Source organism: Miscanthus floridulus, chromosome 11, assembly GCF_019320115.1.
Source record: "Miscanthus floridulus cultivar M001 chromosome 11, ASM1932011v1, whole genome shotgun sequence".
Lineage (NCBI taxonomy): Eukaryota > Viridiplantae > Streptophyta > Magnoliopsida > Poales > Poaceae > Miscanthus > Miscanthus floridulus.
In genome coordinates, this window is record NC_089590.1 from 80,417,651 (window position 1) to 80,444,442 (window position 26,792).

Genomic DNA, 26,792 nt, shown 5'->3' on the forward strand with positions numbered 1-26,792 from the left:
CTGTTCGCTGAGAGGAATCGGGAGAAACTTATGGAAGGAAATAAGCCGTGAACAGTAAAAATCATTCGTGCACAGTGCTTTTTAGCACCAGCCGAACGAGGCCACGTATGTGCATGCCGGTGTATCGTGTGTGCGCGCGCGCATGCATGTACAGGAGCCAGTCGTCGTTTACCATCGCTGTTAACGAAGACGCTGCTGTTAGCTGGAATACCACACGGCAAGTTGCAGGACTTGAAAAGAGATTTTTCCAAATTTCCATGGCGGGCACTACTCGTCAGGCGTCACCTTCCGAAGAAAAACGGGGAAAGGGACGTGACGCAAACATAAAACCGGGGAAAAGCGCACCGGGGGGGCCGCCTGTCAGGGAGTGCACTATTTATTGAAGCGAGTAAAGGCGAAGGGTCACGCGTTTTAATTAATGCAAAATCAGCGGAAAACTAAAGCCCGCTAGGAAAGTGACCGTCCGGACGCGCAGCACCGTTTCTATGGCCCGTGCGCTCGGGTGGGCCCGCGGCGCGTGTAGGTGATGGGTATGTCTGCGGTGGTCCTCACCCCCGGTATAATAAATGGATGTGCCGAGATATTTTGTTGACACGTCATTTTTACAGGTTTGATACCGTCATTTTTACAGGTTTGATACTGTGTACCTCTGCACAATACATGCGTCTATAGTGCATGTACGAAAACTGTACGGCCGGTGGATACAGTTTCCTCTTTGGAATCCGGTTTCACTGTCCGGCCGTCGGGCGTGCAGTGGCCGTCCTTTCCTGTTTTTATCTTTTTTATTATTATTATTTTGTTATAAACTTTTTCACACCATATATGTATTTTTTTAAAAAGACAACCACACAGTTTACATTGTAGCATGCATGGGCTGTGCTTTGACAATTTTATCTAGAGAATATAGTTAATCTCAATGCAACTTTTTTTTGCTCAAATTTTGTATAAAGATCCTAAGTCTCTAGTGGAAGGAGTGAACAGGTGCAGAGAGCTTGATTGCCGCTCAGCCCTATGCTCGTGTCGTACTCTTGTGTTTTTATATCCTGGTCCGACCCCATTTATAGGACGTCCTGCTTCCCCTTTTATAGGCGAAGGGAAAGCGCGAGTTACAGCGGAGGAAAAGGAGAAGAACGAGAGAGAAGAGAGAAGAAGGCTTCCAGGGTCGCAGTGTCCTTCTTCTCCTTCATGCGGGTTCCACTGATCCTGTAGATGTCAACAAGGACAGCTCCACGTCGCGACCCTGTTCGTCACTCGCGCCATGCGCAGGCGTCACCTGCCGGTCATGGCGTACCATTCCGTCCCAGCGTACGTCGTGGTGAACTGACGCGCCTGTCAGTGTCCGTGCGAGGATTAGGCAGAACAGCACCGGCACGCCCGACACTGTTATTGATGTGAATACCTAGGTACGCCCCATCATGGCCACTTGTTACATCGAGGTGTGCCAGTCTCTTCTCTGGTGTCAGAGTTTTGACCTAGGCCCATACGCTTGGACCTGGAGTGGTTGACGGCGGTATGGGTCCCCATCGGACGAGACGAAAACCACATCCTTGGGGTCAGGTGAGACAGAGCCCGCATCCAAGGGGTCGGGCGAGACGGAGCCCGCGGCCTTGGGTAAGATGGAAACCGCGTCCTTGGGGTCGGTCAAGATGGAGCCCGCACCTAAGGAATCGGGCGAGACAGAGCCCGTGGCCTTGGGCGAGATGGAGCCCATGGCCTTGGGGTCGGGTGAGACGAAGCCCGCACCCAAGGGGTCAGGCGAGACGGAGCCAACGACCTTAGGCGAGACGGAGCCCGCGGCCTTAGGGTCGGGCAAGACGGAGCCCGTACCCAAGGGATCGAGCGAGACAGAGCCTACGGCCTCGAGGTCAGGCAAGACGGAGCCCGCGGCCTTGGGGCCGGGCGAGACATTTTAATACGTCTTGCTCCATCCGTGAAAGTCAACAAGGGCACTAAGTTCCTTAATTTGTCCTCTCTAGAGCCCGGCCAGTTGGCACGCTAGGTAGGGGTGTGCGTGCTGTTTCCATGATGAACAAGATGGTACACTTTTCAAGCTCTTTGTCCTCTCCAGAGCCCGGCCAAATCTTTACGGTCAGATCGATCTCTTGGGTCATCAATGCTGACGGAGACTAAGAGATCATCAAGCCGGTGCAGATCGATTCTGTGCCGACCACACCAACGCCTGCAATAGTAGATCTGATCTTAGAACCACCTCTGAGGTCATCTTCACCAACAACTCACCGCCTGCTGCCCCGCTACTCGAGAAAGTTGGTCAGCAACGACAATCTGATCACATCCGTCGATCAGGTCGGCCAAAAGCTCGCCAACTGCCTCTCTCTCTCATGAAATCGGCTCTAACCACTCCGGTTCAGCGCCGACCACCTTCCGGTTCCAATCTATCGGAAGCCGATCGAGAAACTCCAGGGGATACGTTCTGTCTAAAGCTAAGTTACGCTTTAATATTTTTCTAAATATCCTCCAACCTTCATATATCGCTGCAATATTTCTCTGAACTATTTTCTCTATAATTATTCTCCAAACCTCTTTTTTCTCCGTGTATACCATCTTAAAGATGACATACAGCTAAGCCTAAGGCAAATCTCCGAACAGTCATGTTGATGCTTGTATCTTCCTAGAGACGGCCATGTCTCCAGTTTCTCCCTACACATGCATGAGCACCTGCCCTCTGTGTTAGGGGTGGTCAGCAGCGCCTCCTTAGCGATGCCCTACTCTTCCTACACGCACACGGGGCTCGTGCTTCGTGTTATGGTTAACAGGCTAGCTAGGGCTGGAGACTTAGCTACACACTAACTGGTCGGATAGTTTATATTAAATATAAACACATCTCCAAAATAAAACTTAATTTTTATAATATATTTAAGATATTATTCATCAACTCGTCGACCAGCCACGTTCTCACTTGCGTTACAAAAAATAGCCCTGTTCTCGATCTCACTCTTACACATGCACGAGCGCCAGCCCTCTGCGTTATGGGTGGTCGGCAGTGGCTCCTCGGAGACGCCTGTGCTCTTACACGTAAATGGGTGCTAAGCACTCTATGCTGTGGAGTATGGGCTAATCGGGGCTGGTGATGCTATACAGAACCAACTAGCAGGTATTTAAAATATGATCACTTGAAATAAACATAATGTTTATCTACTCCGCTCTACTGCCTTCATCGTTGAGCTCATATATTTATTTTTATGTCATGTACTACTCATTCTACATATTTAGTATAGGATCATCGTCGGGTGGTCGCACCACCTGGCCTTCGGACTTCTCCGCCGATCAACTAGTCAGACCGCTAGGTTCATGGACTTCATCACTGACTAGCTGGTCGGACTGTTCAGCGTTCACTTCTACATGGCACTCACTTCACCGCTAACCAGTTGGTTGGGCTGCTCAGTGCTCGATTCTTTACCAACTAACTGGTCGGATTGTCTGTCGCTTCATCATTAGCTACACTGAGGGCTCGCCAGCTAAGCTAGGGATTCCACGGTGTTCGCATTGTTCGTCGCTTCATCGTTCGCTACGCTAGGGGCTCACCAGCTAAGCTGGAGACTCCTCGGCGTTTGGACTACTCATCGCATGGGCTTCATCGTTAGCTACGCTGGGGGCTCGTCAACTACATTGGGACTCCTCGATGTTTGGATTCTTCGTGCAAGCGTCGCCAGCTAAGCTGGGAACTCACTTGGTGGTCGGATCTTGCTACGTCTCATCGGTGTGCAATTAATTTGCTCCATGCTATTTGGATCAGGGTGCTGATCTTGGGAAGCATGTCTGGGGTCTCGTGAAGTATATGGTAGATGACGTTGGCAAGCTTTCATTTAAAATTCTTTGACCCTGCTATAAGATATCTTCAAAATCTTTCAGCAGGCTTGGGGACTACATCATCATTATGACTCATTTTCTCACCATACTAGGGACTTTTTTTTGGTTACTGTTGTTTCTGACCCTGGCACCATGTGACCACGTCATCTACTATCAGGCTTGGGGACTAAGTGGTTATACTTCACCTAGCGGTGAATGTAGTGCTTATTTCTTGATTTACCCTCCTTATTGACGGAGTCTAAGTGGCTACACTACTCCTAAGTGGAAGAATTTTCAAATTTTATCTTGAGCCCCTTATATCCTTCTGGCAAGCCTTACTTGGCTAAGTCCAAGGTCTCCTAACCAATTAACCTGGTCGGCATTGACTTTCACCACCCAAGTAACTAGTTAAACTGGTCGGCATTGACTTTCACCGCCTAAGTCACCAGTTAAACTGGTCAGCTTTGATTTTCACCGCCTAAGTCACCAGTTAAACTGGTCGGCTTCGACATCCACTGCTCTGATCACTAGTAAAACTAGTTGGCTTCATGTCAAACTGGTCGGACTTGTTTAAGACGACGCTGCTCAAAGGATACAAGGCGCTCGAGGACTAGCTGTGGGGGGTATAACCCTAGGTACCCATAGCAAGGGACATGGGCTGCATGGTCAAGGACAGTCTAGCCCACAAGATTCAAGACTTGCGGTGCACGATACAGCTCGACGTACACAGCAAGACATCTAGAAGATTTGATTGGATACTATAGATATTATAATCTAATACTTACCATGTAATCGACTACGATATTTTTCTTGTACCCCTATCCCTCTAGAGTATATAAGGAGGGGCAGGGGTCCCCTAGATGGGAGATCTGATCACATGCAATATCATACGATAACCAATACAAATCAACAGGCCACAGGAGTAGGGTATTATGTTGTGCAGACGACCCAAACCTGTCTAACTCTTGTGTCTCTATTGCCTTCTTGTTCTTAATTACACACACCTTTGCCAATCAATCTACCTTTGTGGGATACCCCTCGAAGGACTATCGATGATATTCTATCGACAATATCCCTAGTATCAATACCCGATAGTAGTCCCCGAGTCTATGGATGAGTAGAATACTCCTTTGAGGCTTTTCTAGATGTGAGGACTCTGAGGGCCTTGGCCTTCTTTTTGTAGCCCACGACGTGTCCTGGTAGGGCGACTTTTCCCTTTTGTTGTGATCGGTCTTCTTAGGGGCTTGTAACTATAGGATTTAGGAGGTCAGAAAGATTTTTCTTGATTCTGATCCCCTAGGATCCGATCGGTCCACCGTCGTACTGTGACTGCATGTTCGGTCTCCTTGCGAGTCCAACTTTCCTCGAGCCCCCACGCATAGCAGGGGTCTGGTCGAGGGTCAACTCATCTTTGTGATCGCCATCCCTCATGCATTTTTGATAAAACAGAGGGGCTAAGCCATGCCATGTTTTTCCTCGATGGACGAAACATAGTGCTCGATGAGCTATTAATGGGCTAATTTGAGTTGGGCCCTGGCTTCCCATTCATGGGGTTCTAGCATGGGCCAGCTGGTGACCGACTCTAGACTCTTGGTAGCTAGTCCATATAGTTCTTGGGTCCATTCGACCGGTCCCAAGGGCTCATTGCCTTTCTTTGAGAAAAGACCATGTACTGGGAACCGCCCAAGACTCGAACATGGCCGAGATGCCCGCAGCGCTCGTGCACCTAGGTACTGGCCACTAGTGGGCCCATCCCTTGCTCTAAGGGTGCCCCAGAGTAGCTCTGAACTCGTCGGTGGGCTAGCCTTTGAACTCCTAGTCTAAAATGGGTTGTAGGAGCCTTTTTAGCTCTGTATGTCTCCTTACCTACGATGGTTCTTGGCCCATTGAATGGGCGAACCATCATCCGGTGTATCCTTTGAGGGAGCAGCTAGAGATAGCGTGTGTGCGATCTTTAGAGGGAGGTGATATGACATGGCATAGCGAGCGCATGAATCTCGGTGGACGGTTCACCTTCTTGCCTTGCTCCATCCTATAAATAGTGCCCTCCTGCTTCACGTTTATGCACACCAAAACCATAGCCTTACCTTCTCTATTTCTCTACCACTGCCATTTGGATCTGCCATGCTTGCTAATCCACCACCGAAGCCCGAGATCTGTAGCTTCTGCTTCTCCGTCGTTGCCTTTGCTCCTCCATAGCTGCCTCTCTCCATGGATTCATGGTACCGCTCCGATGTTCCCATCACGCTTGGAGGGCCTCATCAAGCATGGCCTTCTCCACGAGAGGACCGATGCGGTGGAGTGGCTTATGCTCGGCCATGAGGATGCAATGGCATCGCTCAATGGCTATGTCGTCTCCTTCGCGCCCTTCCACGAGCATAGTCTCATGGTTCCTCCCCACCCATTCTTTCGAGGTCTGCTGCACCACTATCAGATTGAGCTGCAACACTTGAACCCCAATGAGATCTAACACATCATGCCCTTCATCACAATGTGCAAGGGGTACCTTGGGATCGAGCCCCACTTTGAGCTGTGGAGATATTTCTTCTCCATCTCCTTTATCAAGAAGAAGGAGAGAGGCTGAGAGACCCTAGTGCCGATGGGATGCACGGGCATCCACCTCCGAGGGCAGTGGATGGCCTAATACATGCCCTGCTAGCTCTCTAGATCCAACAAGGGGTGGCACTCCCATTAGTTCTACCTAAAGAACGACCCTACCAATCTTCTTTGGGCGCCTGGTCAAAGAGGTACCATCGTCATGGCTATGGGGGTGCACCCATTAAGGAGAAAAAGAGGATGCACAACCTTCTTAAGGCCATTGCATTCCTAAAGACCCACAGCCTCTGCGAGGCCAGCGTCATCAGGGGTATCACACAAGGAGGGTGGCGTCCCTGATGGCGTGCGTTCTCTCGCTGTACGGGATGATGCTCGATGAGTAGCTCATCGGGATGACACTCGCCTAGGGGCTACTACATGACAGTGAGGTTGCACAACGCACCAAGGAGGCCATGGGGGAGGCCAACATCATGTTCCCGATCTCGGGGCATCCCGTGATGCGGCCAGACGTAGACTTCATCGAGCTATCGGTGGGGTTAGCCTTCTAGGACTTAGTCACACTGCTGCCATAGCACGTAGCTATGAGGGCAGTGAACTAGGCCATGGATGAACAAAGGAAGAATAAAAAGGATGATGAGGAGAAGAAACGACGTTTGGAGTAGCAAGCGAGGCTATAGCGAGGGAAGCAGTGTCAAGGCTCATCGAAAGAAGAGGAGGAAGAAGAAAAGGAGGAGGAGGAGGATGGCTCCATATCGCCCATCCCATGGAATGATGTGGCCACCAGGGATGAGGACCCACCTTTGCCATAGGTGGGGCCCTTCCTATGGCATGTCACGAGGCAGGAGGGGGAGGACGCTCCCCTAGAGTTGGTGGAATCAAACCACCCTGCCCCGTTCAGACCTTCGACGGCGGCCTCAGAACCAGCGGAGTCAGACCACCTCGCCTCATCTGAGCCTTCGATGGCAGCCCTAGAGCCAGCAGGAATAGGTTGCCCTACTCCGTCTGAGCCCTCAGTGGCACCTCTGGATTTGGCGGGAGGTGGCCGTTCTAATTCGTCCAAGCCCTCCGAGCCAAGGGAGGGCTCAAAGTAGCAACATGTCGATGAGGAGCAGCCGGGGTCGGGCAAGCCAGCCTAAAAACATCCTCGTATGATGGTGTCAATGTGAGTCAAGTGTTTTTTTGTCCTTTTGTCTTAACAGACTTTTGCCATGAACTGACCGCCATGTCTCTTGCAGCGTCGGAGGACGTGGGACTCTCCTGCGGCTCACTCCGAAAAAGATCCTCCTCCAACAAACATGCTAGGAGCCAGCTAGCGCCATGCTGGTGGCGAGCATGAGTGGCGTTGGGGCAGCCGTGGTGTCAACCAGGGAGGCGTAGCCGATGGCTACGTCCATAGGAGAGTAGGCAGAGGAGGGCGCATCCGAGGCGCCCATGGCAGACGTGGTGTTGCCGGTCATGTCCTTGATGTCGTAGGCGGAGGTGGCATGATCAGAGCCGTCGTTCATGTAGGTGTCCATGTCTGCGGTGGAGCAGACAGAAGGGGGCACACCCAAGGCATCCTTTGCAGATGTGGCAATAGGATAGGCCTCCATGTCCATGTCACCCACTCCCTCTATCGCTAGAGGAGCTGCTCTGGATGAGCTACCACTACAAGAGAGGTCAGCGCCGCTTGAGGTCGGCGTGGGGACGTCCCGATCTCTGGTCTAGGTGGCTACCGTTGATGAAGCAGCAGAGGAGCGAGAATGAGGGAGAGTCCACATGGAGGTTGGGGACACGGTTCACACCCTGACCACCATGCTGAGCTCAATGTGTGACATTGTTGCCCTAGTTGGCCAGGTATGATATGACCGTGCTTTCGACCTTCATGTTCTATTTCTGTGCCTCTAAGTCTTGTCTTCTTCATAGTTCCTAATGGCCTGCAGCTAGGAGAAGTCCTAGTTCCTTATCGAGGAGACATAATGGAGTAAGGGGCTGGCCTCATAGCTCACTGTAGCCCGTCAGGCGGTGGCTAAGCTTGCCCCTGCCGCTCGAGAGGTGGCCGACCTTTGATTCAGGGAGAAGGACGCTCATGACGATGCCCTCAAGGCTGAGGAGAAGCTCGTAGCCCTGATCAAGAGGGCACACACGGATGCTATGGAGACAGAGCAGCTACGGAAGGAGCCAAACAATTTGCTCTATGCTGTAGAGAAGCTCCACATGGGGATTGACCTAGCTCACCAGGAGCGCACCGACGCTCAGTAGCGGATCAACCACCTCGAGGATGAGCTTCAAAGGGAGAGGGACCTAAAGGTTGCGGCCAAGGGTGTGTCCACTGGGCTTGCCGTGGAGGTCAGTTACCACCAAGAAGAGGTCTGACACCTAGAGGCCAAGGTGACCCGGTAGCACGATGAGGTGCGCAAGCTTCAGGCGAATGCGGACAGTAAGTCTCTAGTTTCCCTTGTTGTCTTTCTACCTAGAATCCATGGTAAGCCTTTTAACACGATCGATATGTGACTTGGGTAGGTCTTGATGACAAGCTCGGGGCAGAGGTGGTGAAGAGCCATGGCCTAGAGAAGGAGCTCAGGGAGGTGAAGGACACCCTCCAGAAGGAGAGCGATGAACATGACAACCTCGAGCTAGCCCCAAAGCAGGAGACAAGCTCGCTCACGGTTTGCACCACCCGGATCATGAACCGGGCATGTGATATGGCAAACGGCGCACTTTGCTTTGGCGTTCACCGATCGTTCACGATCGCCCGTTCTCATTCCAAGAACATAGACCTAGCACCGAAGAGCCAAGGCTTCATGCCTGTCTATTCCAACACCGAGCTGGACGACCTGGCACCAAAGAGACAAGGCTTCATGCCTATCTAAACCCTTGGTGCATGACCTTTCTACCAAGATAGAAGATGAAATCATCCCCCGAGGGGTTAGTTTAGTCAAATAGGTTAGGTGGCGTATTTGTAATAAGTGGACAAGTTCCAACCCTCCTATTTCGTTTAAACAAGCTTGTTCTTTTGTTTCGGTTTGAACAAATTTGTTCTTTCTCCCTTTTTATGTGTAAAAAGGGTTAATGTGTTCCCACCCTTCCTATTGCTTAAGACTGTAGAGCTCGAGGTGTGGGCAAGAAACTCTGGTCACATTAGTAAGCAAGAGTACCGTAGCTGCTGGGGCGTAGGTTTCTTACAGTCCGACCAGTTTTACTCGATGTTCATTTCTACAAACCTTGCCTCTTGGTTTTTAACATGAGAAAGGGTCATGCACGGCTGAAAGGTCCTTATGTGGTTTTGGTAATTGAGTGACAAGCTAGGTGGACTAATTATGTTTATGTGAGAAACACAGGTGATTAGTCTACAGGTACATGTGTGTGAGCAACATATGCCATGAAAGTGAAAATGGCTTAGAGATGTTGCAAGGCTCACACGTGTGATGATGAAGGAGCTTATTGCACATGAGACATGACAATGAGTCTTGTGATCAAGGTGGAGAAGATCAAGACAAGACTTGGCTTGATGGACCGATTGCAAGTGTGAAGGTCAAGTTGGAGGCTTTGGAGCGATAGACCACGTGGTGGTGAAGCTTAAGCAAGACTTGGTGCCGATGGATGAAGGCAACAATGAAAAGCAAGTGAAGTCAAGATCGATGAACCAATATGATCACATAATAATATGAAGTGGATCATATCATTTTTGGTCATGTTGGTGCATGTGTTGCATCAGCATTGGAGGAGATGGAATGGAATGCGCAAGGCAAAGGTATAACCTAGAGTATTTCATTTCACCAGTCATAGGTGTGTAGAGAAGTTGATGACCGAGTTTAGGATAGATGGCCATACTATCAAGAGGGGCAAACTTGTTTGCATATCGGTCATCTAGTCCCACTCGAGTGATCTAACTTTGCATTGTCGCTAGGATTTAGTGGCGTGGCAAGTTGAGTGGCTAATCCTTTGGAAAATGATTGTGAAAATGCTAACACACATACACATGGTGGTGTACACTTGGTGGTCTTGGCACATTTACAAAGGAGATGAAGTTCAAGTTGAAGTGGATCAACTTGGCGATGAAAAAGAGGCAAGAAGGGTTCAAAACTTCACCGATGGAGTGTCTGTCCGTTGAGTGCGGTCAGTCTAACGGTGCCACCGGTGCCCTGTAAAGAAAAGATAGGGTTTCATAGAGTGCACCGAACGCTGGTCACGTAGTGACCGGACGCTGGGGTCCTATGTCTGGTCAGTGCTAGCAGTGTAGGCGCAGGCATCGGTCTTCGATCGGATGCTGGGTCACTTCATGACCGAACGCTGGGTAGCTGTGTCCGATCCCGCTAACATGGCAGCACAGAGAAGAGGAGAAATGACTAGACACTGATGCTGCTTCTGATCATGACCGACCAAACACGTCCGATCATGAATTTTCACCTCTAGAGGCTTACTGGAAGTGACCGGACACTAGGGTCCTACATCTGGTCTGTTTGAGCAGCAGCATCCGATCATCACTTGATGTTGCGATCAAGTGACTGAGGTTGAATGGAGGGGACATGTGGTGAGCATCCATTGACCAAACGCTGAGGTCCTACGTCCGGTCGGTATGACCGGCGCGTTCGGTCAACCCAAAAAACGCCCAGTAAAGGGGTAACGGCTATTTTAGCCCATGGGGCTATAAATATAAGGCAATCTTAGCCATGGCTTGGGTTGAGCACCCCGAGGGACTTTGTGTCCATGCTTGAGAGTGCTTGGGAGCCCTCCATCTCACATATGCTTGATAGTGATCATCCGATTGTGTGTGAGAGCGATTCTAGTGTGATTGCATCATGAGGTTGCATCGAGTGGCACTAGGTGATCGAGTCACAAGCCAGTGGTGCTTATTACTCTTGGAGGTTGCCACCTCCTAGATGGTTTGGTAGTGGTCTCCATCGAAGCCCACAAGAAGCTTACGCGGTGCTCCGGAGAAGAGCTTTGTGAGGGGCATTGTGCTCGCCCCGCGAGAGCCGTCAAGGGCAACTCTAGTAAAGCGTGTCATTAAGCTACCCTCACTTTTGAGGTAGGTTCTTGTGGTGTCCGACGTGTGGGCTTGGCGAGTGATGCCAATTAGCCACCGAACCACTAAGTGAACGGTCGACACAACATGGAGTAGCGTGTTGTCAAGCACGTGAACCTCAGGAGAAAAATCACCGTGTCAACTTTATTCTTCCCGTTGGTTTACATCCTCGTTACACAAGCTTGTAATTACTTTTATATACATTGTGACTGTGTAGTTGCTCTTGTAATTAGTTTGATTGTATAGCTCACTAGTTACCTTCTTGCTTATGTACCATAGTAGTAGCTCACTTGCGTGACTAATTTGGTATGTATAACCTTGTTAGTCACTTTGCTTAGTTTGTGTAGCTAAGTATTTGTGCTCTTTAATTTAGCATTGGTTGCCTTGTTATTGAGCATTGCTAGTGAGCTTCATTGGCTTTGTGCTTTTGCTTACTAGCATGTGTAGGAGCTCCCTCATTGCTTGAAATACATGTGGCTTAGGTTTATGTGACCTTACTCCTAGAATTGGTTAGGTGAGCTCTAGCTACCCCGACACCTTTGTTGCGTAATTTGGATCTTTGCAAGGTGCTAGAGAATATAGATAGAGAGGTGTAGTCTTGGCTAGACCAATAGTTTTAATTCCGTACTTGTTTCGGTTAGCCGACACGATTAAATTTAGAAATAACTATTCACCCCCTCTAGTCGCCATCTCGTCCCTACAATGGCAACTATTTTAGAAAGGGTATATATACCCTTATCAGCCCCTGAGTGAGACCCAACCCCTTGCCATTGTCGTGGCTAGGTTTCACTAAAGATCGAGGAGACAATTGTGAAACTGGTAGGAGAAAGCATTTTCTTATTTTAGAAAACATTATTCTTAGTTTTTGTACGTACCCCCTCCCTAGTGAAGCGACCTGATTTCCGTGAAGGGAAATCCACAGAGTTGAAGTGTAATATGACCGTATACGAGATTGGGTGGGATTATAGCAATAAAGTAAAGCAATAGCAGTTCTATTTTAGCTATGCGTAATAGGTGCTATGAGATTGGGTGAGATGTGGCACCTTCAATGCAGTCGTCTCCGTACTCCTCACAGTATTCTCGGTCCTCATCCGTCTGGTTCTCCTCCGAGTCTACAAACGATCACATTATAGTCGCGTTAGCAACGTCTATAGATTAGCACAAAAAGCAATGAAAATTCAAAAGAGCCAAATGCACTCAAACATGGGTTCATTGCGTAGAGCTCGATTTTAGATGAATTTTGGTCCTGGTCTTGTATTTTTCTGAGTTCGTATGAATTAGTTATGAATTTCCAAAGTTTCAATCATTTCTAAAAATGGGAAAAGGCTGAATTAATATCGTGCTGACACATGTCACACTATGACTGGTCCACGTGTCATGCTGACGCCAGCATGACATTAGCATGGCGTCATCATCTCGGCTCCGAGCTGACAGGTGGGGTCCCACTGATGTCATCTTGACGTCATCAACGTCATCGTTTCTGACAGGTGGGACTCAGGCTCTTGGGTCACTGACATGTGGGTCTGGTCAAAGTCAACACCAAGTCAACGGTCACCGTGACATTAGTCATAGACAGGTGGGGCTAGAGCTGTTGACGTCAGTAGCTGACGTCACCATGACATCATCATGATGTCACCTTGGCTGTGTTTGTCACTGACAGGTGGGACCCGCATGACGTCTTCATGATGTCACCCACTGACAAGTGGGTCTAGAGTCTCTATGTTGCTGACATGTGGGCCCGGTCAATCGGTCAACGTTTGACCGGTCAATGGTCAACACAGGCCAGGTCCAAAAAGGGCCGGTTGGGCCTGGATACGGGCTGGGCTTAGGCCCACCACATGGCATGCTGTGGCGCTGCCACGTCGTATTACTAGGCCACTAACGGGCCATGATCCATGGGCGTAGGTGAAGCGCGGTTCATGCTGAACCCACCTACGTTGGTCCATAGACCGTAGAGCCAGTCTAGGAAGGACTTGGTCCACTTACTCCTTCCTAGGGTTTGGTTCACGAGCACGATGTGGTCGTGGTCGGAGCTCGGCGGAGCTGTTCGGGACGTGGTCAGCGTGGTCATGGTCGGAGCTCGGTAGAGCTACTCGAGACATGGTCGATGCGGTTGTGGTTGGAGCTCGGCGGAGCTGCTCGGGACGTGGTCGACGTGGTCATGGTTGGAGCGATGGCTAGGGCTTCCTAGGGCTCTAGCCACGGTGAACGGCGGCATGGGTTCATCGACGTGCATGGATAGGGCTGCAGTGGTAGCGAGAGCCCAGTTGGAGGAGCGTGTGAGCTCCACGGTGCTTCTACGGCCATGATGGGTGTGTTGAAGGAGTTCCTGGTGCTCCTAGTGGCTCCAGCCACGGTGGTGGGGGCAAAACAGAGGCAGTGGTGCTCTGATGAGGTGCGGTGCGGCAACACAAGGCTCTGGTGGGCTTCTTCCTTGGCTAAGGTGTGCGCGGTGTGTCTCTCGACATGGCGGAGCCAGTCGGGGTGTCAACATCGCCTTTACCGCAATGTAGAAGATGCGGTGGTCTCTCCATGGTTGTGCTCTTAGCCATGGTGAGCGTGCCCGTGCATGTGCGCTCCTGTTCCGATGTACAACTTCATGGCTAGGGTCCTCCTTTTGGCTAATGGCAATGCGCATGGCTCGTCCTAGGTCCTAGTAAGCGTGGCCATGGCGGTCTCCCTAGCTAACCAGTTGGGCTAGGCCAGAGCTCAAAGCTCCAGCATGGTTCGATCATGGCGGTGCACGTTCCATTTGGCTATGGAGGTGGTCTCAGCAAGATAGCTCACTGTAGGGTTCTTGGCGGTAGGATGGTAGTGTGGTGGTGAGGCGAGGCCATGATGAAGCGATGCAGTGCCGTGCTGAGCAGCTATGTCACTATAGCTGTTCGAGGTGGCGCTCCTGGCTCCGGTGAGGTCCTCCCCACAGTGGCTTCCTTCTCCTCCTTGCTTCACCCTCCTCCCTCTCTCTTGGCTTGATGCTGTGTGGTGCTGTGCCACTAGCGGCGGCGGCAAACAGGCTGAGGGTTAGGGCTCATGGATGTTGGCTTTTATAGCCAAGCTCTAAGGGCTCCAATGGCGGACGGCGATTAGGCGGTGGTGATATGTGTGGCGCATCCGACGGCTCGCGTGCCGTAGCATAGGTGCGGCGCAAGGGGGAACAAGGTCATGTGATTTGCGTGACCCTAGGCCTACACCTGCCACGCTGGTCGGCCCCCGATCTTTAATCAACTCTAGCCAATGGCGTTGCCTCATATTCAAATCTTCTTGAGTGAAAAAGTACTTGAAGCTCTTGTGATTGGTGTAGATATCACACTTGTTGCCTATCAAGTAGTGCCTCCAGATCTTCAAAGCATGCACAACTGCTGCTAACTCAAGATCATGAGTACTGTCAGGGACCTAATACCGGGGTACCCTAGAAGGTGGAACCAATAACCACCAAACATTAAAAACTTCTAGACAGATAAGGGCGTCGTTACGTCCCTTGCTCGAATGACAGGAGTTTGGTTTCGCCTCGCTCGATGCCTTTTAGGAGGCTCTGCCTCGCCCAAGGGCTCAGGGCTAGTCTCCGTCTCACCCGACGCCTTTTAGGTGGCTCTGCCTCACCCGAGGGCTCAGGGCTAGTCTCTGTCTCGCCCGACGCCTTTGGGGTCGGCTCGGTCTCGCCCAAGGGCTGAGGGATAGATTCCACCTCACCCAATCCCAGAGGGGCAGGGTCGGTCTTGCCCAAGAGACAGGGATTGGTCTCCGTTTCGCCCAATGGCAAGGAACGAGCCTCGCCCTGCTCGATATCTAAATACTGGTTTCATCTTACCTGACAACTTCTCCCCGTTCCCTCAAGATGATGGGTACAGGGCAATACAAGACATTCGGGTCAACCATGGCTCTAAGGACCATACCCTGCGTCCTGGCAGGAAAAGTACTACCAGGGAACGACGGGACAGGTGCTTTAGACCCTTTTGGGTGCCGCAGAACCCGAAAGGTATTATAGGTTGTGGGGGTATTAACCCCTATACCCTTATGGCTAAGCTTGGGCCAGCCCAGATCGATGGGTCCGGTCCACCCGAAAGACGACGTGTGGCCCAGCCAACCTGATCGGAGTCCCGCACAAGGAGTCAAGGCAGATTTGGCGATCAAGCGAGATCCTGGTCGGTTAGAATAGGAATCCTTATCCGGCCACATATGGCAATTGTAATTGACTAGGATTGGTTTCCAAATCTATAACCCTGCCCCTCGGACTATATAAGGCGGGCAGGGGATCCCTCTAAAAAACATCTCTCATTGACATACAACAATACAAATCAGACGCAGGACATAGGTATTACACCTTCTTGGCAGCCGAACCTAGATAAAACCTCGTGTCTATCTTGCATCACCATCTTGTTTGTGGCTTGCGCATCTGTCTGCCGACAATCTACTACCTTGGGCATACCCCTAGGTAGACTGCCGACCATATTTTGTCAACAGTGGCGCGCCAGGTAGGGGGTGTGTGTACTGCTCTCCAAGCAAACAGGATGGTCATCATCTCCGGCTCCATGGCTACACCGAACGGCCTCACATTCACCGTTGGCCAGATCACCTGGACCACCAGTTCCGATGACTTCATTGCCATGACCACGGAGGAGGCGTGGATTCAGTCCGCGCCGACCACTACTTCACCTGCATCGGCTATAGCTCCGACCACGATGGATACGGCTCTGACCACTATGGATATGGCTCCGACCATGATGGATCTAGCTCCAACCATGGTACATCTAGCTCCGACCACGCCGACAACCCATCATCTGCTTCCCCGCTACAAAGGGAAGCAGATCGACAACACCGACCTACTCGACTCCATCGATCGGGTCGGCACCAAACTCGCTGAAACCCTAACTCTGGTAAGTATGATTCAAAGTCAACCTAATGAGCAGGTAACCGCTCCCCACAACAGATCTACCTGACTAGCTCAGACCAGTCATCCTACGCGACTTGGAACAGATCTTGTGGTCATATCTACTCCTGAGGGGCGCTCCGTTCGTCACCAGCTGACCTTCACAATGGGCCTCTGACTCTCCGAGTATGAAGCCTCGATGGAGAACCACTAGGTCCAGCCCTATGGCCTGCGAAACGCTGCCTCCAGCTATGTGTACAACTTACAACGCCGCTCGGATCTGCGTTTTATGCACCGACCTCGGCCGAAGCCACACAACTTCATCAACATGATTCGGATTGAAGATTATCGTGAAGGATCCATCCACATGGTCCAAGAGGGTGACTTCAGCTCCTCGTCTAGCATCGCATCTGATGCCTCCGTCCACACCAAGCTCCAGCATCACAGAGATGAAGGCGTCGAATATGATCTGGATATCCTGGATCACGCCCCGGGGTTCCCGCAATTCCCGTCTATCCTGCCAAGGCGAGGGGGTTTGATCAACGTTGTCAGCAATGACGAACCACCGGCAGTTGGCGAAATAGAACAAGAAAGGACTGCACATGAGGCACGCAACATTGACCGGTTTAATCACCGGCAAATCGAAGCCGAAGTAGACCAGGAGGCATGGCGCATAAGGGTCTAGCCATGTGACCTCAATGATGCTTTCGATAGGGTGGGAGACAAACAAGTCTTCAGGACTCCAAGTGCTAACATAGCCGTCGCCTTGGTGATAATGCAACGGCTACCAAACACCCCGGAAACCCAAGCAGTTCACGATGAAATACAAGCTTATCTGACAGCTGCTATGGCCCAGACCATGGAGATCGCAAACCAAGCTCGGGCTCCATCCGTATCAGTCGAGTCAAGCCACAGCCGCCAGTACCCAAGTCATTCACAGCCACTCAACCAATGTGGCTCGTGCAACAATGATGGCCATGATGGTGGTCGGGATGACAACCGCCGTCGGGAGGACAACCATCGCGACGTCCGAGACGATAATCACCAAGACAACCATGACAACCGCCGCGATAACCGCGGTCGTAGGGCTAATACAGATGGCAATCGAGATTGCCGTGATGGCAATAACGATCTCTGCCATTACCTTGGTGAACACGACCTGCGCGCTCGCATCAACCAGAGAGCCGATGATCGAGCATCCCACGAAAGCTATCGCCATATGGAGTATGACACTGCCCATAGTCCGCTGGGTTTGAAGCAGTTTACTCCACACCTTTACCAAGTCATATGGCCCAAGAATTTCAAGCTTGAGAAACTTCAGAAGTACGACGGCAAAGAAAACCCTGAATTATGGGTCATGCTCTATGAAACCGCATGCAGATCAGCCATGGCTGACGAGGACGTCATGTCTAACTACTTCCCAGTCGCTGTTGGCCATGCAGGTCACCAATGGCTAGTTAGCTTGCCGGCGAACTACTTTGATTCTTGGCAGGAGCTTAAGCAAGCCTTCATCGACAATTTCATCGCTACTTGTGAACAACCGGGCAACAAGTACGATCTACAATGGATCCGAGATTGGAAAGATGAGCCACTGCGTGAGTATGTTCGGCGTTTCTCAAAGATGCGCATCAAGGTCCCATTAATCTCTGACAACGAGGCAATCAAGGCTTTCATCACTAGCCTCCGCTTCCACGATGCCCTAAGAGACAAGCTCCTCCAGAAGAGACCTGAATCAATCACAGCGCTCTTGGCCACCGCTAAGAAATATGCAGATGCCGATGACGCTAAAAAGATAATTGTTGAAGAAGCAGCAAGGGTTCCACGCTCCGACCACCCTCCACACCGCGATGATTACCGCAGCAATCGTGGTCGGAACGACAATTTTGACCGCCGCAACCAGCGCAATGACTCCCGCGACCACCGTGACCAACGTAATTAGCGGCGCAACCGCCGTGACGATTACAGGAGCAAGCGTGCCCAGGAAGACGACGGCGAGGTCAATACCATGAAAAAGGGCGGTGGACGTAGTAACTATGAAGGCGACTATGCCAAAGCATTGAAGGGACCCTGCCAGCTCCATCCTAAGTCGAACCATACCATGGAGAATTGCCGCATCCTCAAGTCTATCTATACTTGTCAACAGGCTTCGGATACATCCGACAAGCCTAACGATGCAGCGGAACAGCGCAACGAGGATAACGATGACGACGATGCAGACCCTCGTCACAAGTACATCAAGCCAACCGATCGCGTACACACCATCATTGGAGGCAAAGTGTCCATCGAGACCAAGAGGGAATGCAAGCTGCTCGCCCATGCTTGCTTGAACATGGCCAACGCCGATAACCTCCTCGCTGATCCCCGTCTCCCTCCGTGGTCTCACCATGAAATCTCTTTCAGTAGGAAGGACCAATGGGCTGCAATATCGGAGCCAGGACGTTTCCCCTAGTCCTCGATCCTTGTATCAACAAGGTCCAGTTTGACAGAGTACTAATCGACGGCGGTAGCTCCATCGATATACTATTCAAGAACAGTCTGCCCGCGCTGAAGATAGCTCAGGCAGATCTTAAGCCATACGAGGCACAGTTCTAGGGTGTTCTCCCCGGACAGAGCTCTACACCTCTCGGGCAGATCATGCTACCTGTCTAGTTTGGGACCTTAGACCACTTCCGCACCGACTACGTCAACTTTGTGGTCGCTGACTTCGACGGCACCTACCATGCTATTCTTGGTCGACCGTCGCTCACCAAGTTCATGGCCATACCTCATTACAGGTATCTAGTGCTCAAGATGCCTACCGAGAAAGGAGTTCTAACCCTCAGAGGCAACGTATACACAGCTTATACCTGTGAGGATGACAGCTTCAAAGTAGCAGAGGCCCACGGCCTCTCTATTTGCATGGCTGAGACCATGCTCGATGCTAAGAAGTCCTCAGCCGACCACCTAGAGATCCTAGAGCTTGAGGCTCCACGCAAGAACATCAAGTCAAAGGAGCACAAGGTGATCCAGCTGGTCGATGGCGATCCTGGCAAAACGGCCCTTATCAAGGCCAACCTGGATCCCAAATAGGAAGACGCGCTCGTTAGGTTCTTGAGGAGCAACATGGGTGTGTTTGCATGGAAACCTTCTGACATGCTCGGTGTACCTCAGAACTTGATCGAGCACTCCTTAAATGTCAATAGCAAGGCCAAACCAATCAAGCAGAAGCTACGACGGTTCGCTCACGACAAAAAGGAGGCAATTAGGGTAGAAGTTACATGGCTTTTGGCAGCCGGATTTATCAAAGAAGTGTATCATCCGGAGTGGTTAGCCAACCCGGTTCTTATACGCAAAAAGAATAATGAATGGAGAATGTGTGTTGATTACACTAATCTCAACAAACACTGCCCTAAGGACCCCTTCAGCTTACCTCACATAGACAAGGTCGTAGATTCAACCGCCGGTTGCAAGCTCTTTCCTTTCTCGATTGCTACTCTGGTTATCACCAGATCGCTCTCAAAAAGGACGACTAGATCAAGACGTCTTTCATCACGCCTCTTGGCGCCTACTGCTACATGACTATGTCGTTCGGGCTCAAGAATGTCAGGGCTACATACCAACGCGCCATTCAGGCCTGCCTCATAGATGAGATAAAAGACGACCTTGTAGAGTCCTATGTGGATGATGTAGTGGTCAAAACCAAGGAAGCACATACCCTTGTTGACAACCTAAAACGCACCTTTATAGCCCTCAATACATTCCAATGGAAGTTAAACCCAAAGAAGTGCATCTTTGGTGTTCCTTCTGGTATATTACTAGGCAACGTCGTCAGCTACGACGGCATACGCCCTAATCCAGAGAAAGTCAAAGCTGTCTTAGACATGAAGCCCCCCAAAAAGGTGAAGGATGTCCAGAAGCTTACTGGATGCATGGCTGCTCTAAGCTATTTCATATCAAGATTAGGAGAAAAAGGACTACCGTTCTTCAAGCTGCTCAAAGCATCCGAGAAGTTTGAGTGGTCGGAGGAAGCCGACGCTGCCTTCACGCAGCTAAAACAATACCTTACATCACCTTCGGTCCTTACTGCTCCCAGAGAAGATGAAACTCTCCTACTTTACATTGTGGCAACCAATCGGGTGGTCTCCACTACCATGGTGGTCGAGCGCGACGAGCCAGGCCACGCCTATAAGGTACAGCGGCCAATTTATTTCATCAGTGAGGTCCTCAACGAATCCAAGACCAGGTACCCACAGATTCAGAAACTGCTCTATGCCATACTGATAACATCTCGAAAGTTGAGACATTACTTCGACGGATATTGTGTGATGGTCATGACCGAGTATCCTTTGGGGGACATCATTCGTAATAAGGATGCAAACGGGTGCATCGTCAAATGGGCAATGGAGCTATGCCCCTTCTCCTTAGAATTTGCAAGCCATACTACAATCAAGTCCTAGGCACTCGTTGATTTCATCATCGAGTGGACAGACTTAAGCACGCCTGCCTCTCCGGGATCCGATGAATATTGGACAATGTACTTTGACGGCTCTCTCAACATTGACGGTGCGGGAGTAGGAGTTCTTTTCGTGTCACCATCCAAGGAGCAGCTCCAGTACGTTCTCAGGCTTTATTTCCCAGCATCTAATAACGCCGCCGAGTATGAAGCATGCCTGCATGGTTTACGCATTGCGGTTGAGCTTGGTGTTAAACGTCTCTATGTCTACAGAGACTCGGCTCTGGTCATCAACCAACTCAATAAGGACTGGGACACGACCAGCGAAAAGATGGACGCATACTACAGATCGATAAGAAAGCTAGAAGGCAGGTTCTATGGCATCAAGTACATACACATGGTCCGAGACAAGCACCAAGTAGCGGATGCACTGTCAAAGTTAGGATCATCCCAAGCCAAAATCCCGCATGGCGTATTCGTCCAAGACCTGCTCACACCTTCCATCGTAGAGGAAGATTCCACGGTCGACAAGGCTTCGGACCGGCAATTGGTGGCTACAGTTCTGGCGCCGAGCACAACCGAGCCGCCTCCGACCACTCATGAGCTAGACTGGAGAACACCTTTCATCAAGTACTTAACAGATGGCAGCGGTTATACTGATCGGACAGAAAATGAGCGCTTGATGCGTCGCAGTAAGCAGTATCTGCTCGTCGATGGCAAGTTATGGCGCAAAAGCGCAAAGGAGGAAATCTTGATGAAGTGTATAACACCGGAGGAAGGCGAACATCTCCTGGACCAAATCCACTCTGGCTCCTGCGGCAACCACGCGGCCTCAAGAACACTGGTCGGTAAGGCTTTTCGAGCAGGGTTCTATTAGCCATCAGCAGTAGTCGACACAGAGAAGCTCGTCCGCCACTATGAGGGTTGTCAGTTCTTTGCCAAGAGAATCCACGTACCAGTAGATGGGATCTAGACGATTCTAGCCTCTTGGCCCTTCGCATGTTGGGGACTGGATATGATCGAGCCTTTCAAACCGGCTCCTGGGAAATTTACATGCGTCTTCGTGCTGATTGATAAATTTTCTAAGTGGATAGAATACATGCCTCTGGTATAGGCATCTTCAGAAAAGGCTATCACATTCCTTGACTAGGTCATCCACTATTTTGGCGTACCTAATAGCATCATCACCGATCTGGGTACTCAGTTCACCGGGAACGCTTTTTGGGACTTCTGCGATGAAAGGAGCATAGTAGTAAAATACATCTCGGTGGCGCACCCTAGAGCTAATGGACAAGTCGAGTGGGCAAATGGCATGATCTTATATGCATTAAAGAAGAGGATGTATAGAGAAAACGACAAAGCTCCCGGAAGATGGCTCAAAGAGTTACCAGCTGTGGTCTGGGGCCTCAGAACGCAGCCTAGTCGTAACACCGGTGTTCGACCATACTTTATGGTTTACGGCGCTGAGGCAGTCCTCCCACCAGATATAGCTTTCCGATCAGCACGAGTAGAAAACTTCGACGAAGGCAAGGTCAATGAGGTACGGGAGCTAGAAGTAAACAGCGCATAAGAGAAAAGGCTCGATTCTTTTGTACGCATGGCCAAATACCTTGCTGTTTTGTGCAGGTACTACAACAAGAACATTATAGAGCGGTTCTTCATGGTCGGGGACTTAGTCCTGAAGTGGAAGACGAACTAGGCTGGTGTCCACAAACTCGCAACCCCATGGGAGGGACCCTTCATGATCAAGGAAGTCACACGACCAACATCTTACAGGTTAGCTCACCTGGATGGTATGGATGTACCAAACTCGTGGCACATCGACAAGCTTAGACATTTCTATGCTTAACTACTGAGATATGTACTCCTCTTGTACTATCGATTTAATTCAATAAAACAATTATGATTTCTCCGACCACTCTAATGTGTCACTTCGAATTTTATGGTTATTCTACCTTAGCCAGTAAAAGCCAACCACCACTCCTTCTATGGTTTTCGGAGCTGGCCTTGTCTCTGGTTCCTCCTAACACGTGCATGGGATCCGCTCTCTACATTATGGGTGATCGGCAGGTCCCCCTTGGTTTGACTTGACCGCGTCTACGTGTGCACAGGTCACCGCACCTCACACTCCGACCACATGGCAAACTAGGGCCGCACAAACTTTTCGGGATGATGTGTCGAGCACAATGGTACAACTAGACAGAACATTAACATGTTCTTACTCAGTTACACCAACGTAACGTATCAGGCTTAAATATGCTTTATACAAAGCAAACAAGCTTATAATGATATACAGTTACATTATTACAAGCTTGCCTAAAGAGGCTCAAGTTTACAATAACACAACTATGTCCTCCTTCTACAGCTCTAAGCCTATTACATTGGCTGGTCAGGGCGCATGGCACTTACTGCTCACCGCTTTCGATATCCTACTTGAGTCTTGGGGACTCTTGTGCTAGTCAAGCTGAAGGGGATGGCCCCACTGGTGCCTGGCTAGTCGAGACCGTAGGCTTCGTTGGTTGGCTTGCAGCTGATGGCATTTCTAGCTGACTTGTCGGTGGCGTACCCTGTACAGGTGCTGTCCCACCTCCACATAGGTTAATGTCACCAATTATCTTTGACGACAAGTATAGCTGGGCCGTCCAAAGCTCCTTCGCCTTGTCTCGGTCTACCTCCTTCGGGTACCCAGCCTCCAGGCGCTTGAGATCGATCAGGGGGTAGTGAGCACGTACCATGCTTAGCACATGGGCACTCATGTACTCACCCGCCTCCTTCATGAATTCTTGGAACCATCCCCACGCTTGTCTGCATCTCTCGACCAGTCCGAGCTGGGGCGTCTTTGGCTCTTCCTCTGTGAGCGCCGGGTTGATAAGATCGAGGATGGGGACAATGCTAGTTGCCACTTCTTGGCACCGGTTCTTCCACATGTCCCGCTCCTCGGTGGCCTCTAGGCATCGTGCTTTCCAGCCATCACGCTCTTTGATCACGGCCTCCAAATGCCTCTTGGCATTGACTTTTGAAACTAAACACCGTATGAGACATCAAGATGTTATGGCACGACAAGACAAGGCGAGCAACAGAATAAGAAAGGAGGTCTAGAATACTTACTTTTCAGTTCCTCCTTCATTTTGGTGGTGTGGTCCTAGAGTTGAGACTGGTTGCGTGCCAGTTTCTCGTTGTCTTCCTTTAGGCGACCACACTCTACGGTCACACGGCTATTCCCCTCTTGGAGGTGGGTTACTTTAGTTTCTAAGCCTGCATTACAGCTGTCACTACCAACAACACAACAATATGTGTTACACACTTGCTGTGATTAAAGTGACAACTTACTTATTCTTTCCTGCTCTTTGTTATTAAGCTGGCCGACCAGGTTCTAGTTTTGTGCCTCTAGCTCTGCCCTCTTTTGGTCAGCGGCTTCAAGTTGGCGGCGCAAGTGTTCCACCTCGGCCGCCAATTCTTTATTATTCACCGTGATCCCCTCAATCTGGTCGAAGCACCTCTTTTGGTACTTCGCGTTCTTCATCAAGTCCTGCACATAAATAAGCTAAGTCAGATAGGTCGACTACATAACAGGGTCAAGTGGTCAAGCCAAACATACCTGGACTTCTGTCACCAGACGCTTTGCTACCCGTTCAACTCTTAGGGTCTCTTCGACCTCTAGGATTTCTTCGTGCATGACCCATTTGTCGTTCCGCCAGCACGACACATATACATGTTGTCGCTTATCTTGGGGACGGCCCAGGACCTCTTCTACTTCATCCTCCTATTTAGGGGGCAGCACTAGTCTAGAGTCTACAGTCTCTGCGACCACCATGGCTTTTCCATGAGCCATTGCATCTGCAAGAGTGCTCTGTGCCACTTCCAGCTGCTGCTCCTCGGCTTGATCCGGCTCCCTTGGCACCAAGGTATCTGCCTTAGCAGGGTTTGTGCTCGGAGCACTTGTACTCTGCTCGGCTGTCTTCTCGACCAGCTGCTCGGGGACTAATGTCTGGTCGTCCACCCGCTGAGGTCCTAGTGGAGTTTCTTCTACAGGCCCCTCCATGGCTGGCTACCGAGCAGTTTTTTCTGCCATTGCTGGCGAAGTTGTGCCGCACTTGGCTAGCTGGTCAGGGTTCTCGGTGGACACCGACCTAATTTATCAGAGAAAAGTCCATAAGATAATAGTATTCAATACAAATTACAAGCTTACATCAAAGTTATAGATACTTACAGCTTCGAAGCACGAAATGATGTGGCGAAGGAGCGTCTCTTCGACCGCCCCTGCTCTGCATGCTCGGCAGGTTCCATCGGAACTCTTTCCACCACCGGTACAGGCGTCAGGGTTTGATACTCGGCATCTCCTTCATTTGTCCTCTATGTTGCAGTGATCGGTGATGCGATCACTGCTGGCACAGAGGAGCCACCCTGCTTCGTCGACCCCGTTTGTCTCCTCCTCTTTCGGAGGATGAGCTGAAAGATGTCTGTATCCTCTGCTTCATCATCCAAAAGGGGGAAGATGGCTTGGCATCGTTTGTTGGCAGCCGAACGCTTGCCAGCGGCTCTGGTTGATGCATCCTCCACAGCCTCAAGTGCCGCCCAGTGGACGTCGTCGGTCCTAGCGCTGGTCTGGGCAGCTGGGCCAGCAACTTGTGGCCAATCTACACCGAGGGGCGGAGACACGAACACTGCTGCCCGGTCATGACCATTACTCTGAGACATGTAACAAAGACAACAGTCAATTTCTTGTTACAAAATGATTCTACAGTTAAAAGGAAGCATCATTTACCTTTGGGGGAGGTCGGGCCAGCTTGAAGGCATGCTCGATGTCGTTCAACCTGATGTAATTAGGATCGGCCAGGTTGAATAGCTCCCCAATCCTGGCCTTGACTTCTGTCTTGTCGAGCGCCTCTTTTCTGGTCCTTGTTGGATCTACGCTTCCCTGGTACTCGAAGCTAGGATGTACCCTCTTCTGGCAGGGCTGGATCCTTTGGCTGACGAAGTTCTCGACCATGCTTGGACCATCTAGTTTTCTCCATGGGATCATCCCAAGTAGTTCTGCGATCTGCTCCAAGTTCTCGGGCTTCTCCGACCAGCTGTTCTTCCTCTCCGAAATCAACCCCACGTCGCAGAGGGTGATTGTGTTCGGCTCTTCATGGATGTAGAACCACTTCTTGTACCATTCGTCCAGCGAGGTGTTCCAAGGGTAGTGCAGGTATTGGGTCTTCATGCCATCATGAAGATTGAGGTAGACGCCTCTGGCTATCTTTGAGCCGCTGCTCCATTTCTTCCGTAGACAGAATAAGTGGTGAAAGAGGTCGAAATGGGGCTGGAAGCCACCATAAGCCTCGTAGAGATGGATGAAGGTGGAGACAAGAAGAATCAAGTTAGGATGCAGATTGCAAATCCCAATCTCATAGTACAAGCAGAGACCCTGAAGGAAAGGGTGCACTGGAACCCCAAAACCCTGTTTGAAGAAATCTTCGAACACCACAATCTCACCTGGTTGTGGATCAGGGAAGCTTTCTCCTTCCGGTGCACGCCATCCTGCGAGTGCCTTGTTGTGGAGCACTCCCATGGCGACGAGGTCTTTGATGGTCTGCTCATTGCTCTGTGACTTCCACCACTCCTTTGCCATGACTCCGCCTTTCTTCAGGGCATCTCTCTTCGCCATTAGTCTGCCCTTACTAAGGGGGTGGATGCGGTGGAGAGGGGGTTGGCGGTGATTTTCGGAGGAATAGGGTTCGGCAAGTGGAAGAAGAAGGTTGCGGCGGCGAATGACAATGGGGAACGGTATGAGTAACTTACTAGATCTACATTATAAATAACAAAGAGCTCCGTTGTTTCATCCACCTGAGATTATTGGGAGACGTGCGCACGCGCCATAGACGGTTGTTCACACAACCTCGAGATCTACGCCAATAAACGCGCCCCTTCGTTACTAGTGTACGTGCCTCTTCGTTGATAGTGTAAGATGGCCCACACTGACGCACCTCCATACAGGTGCCAAGCGATTGTTTGCCAGAAAAGAGTATGAAGACAGAATGACGTACTATAGCCATCTGCTTTTTTGACCAGGCATGTCAGACTGGACTTGGCAGAGAAAGGAGATAAATAAATACACAAAATAAATACATCAATGG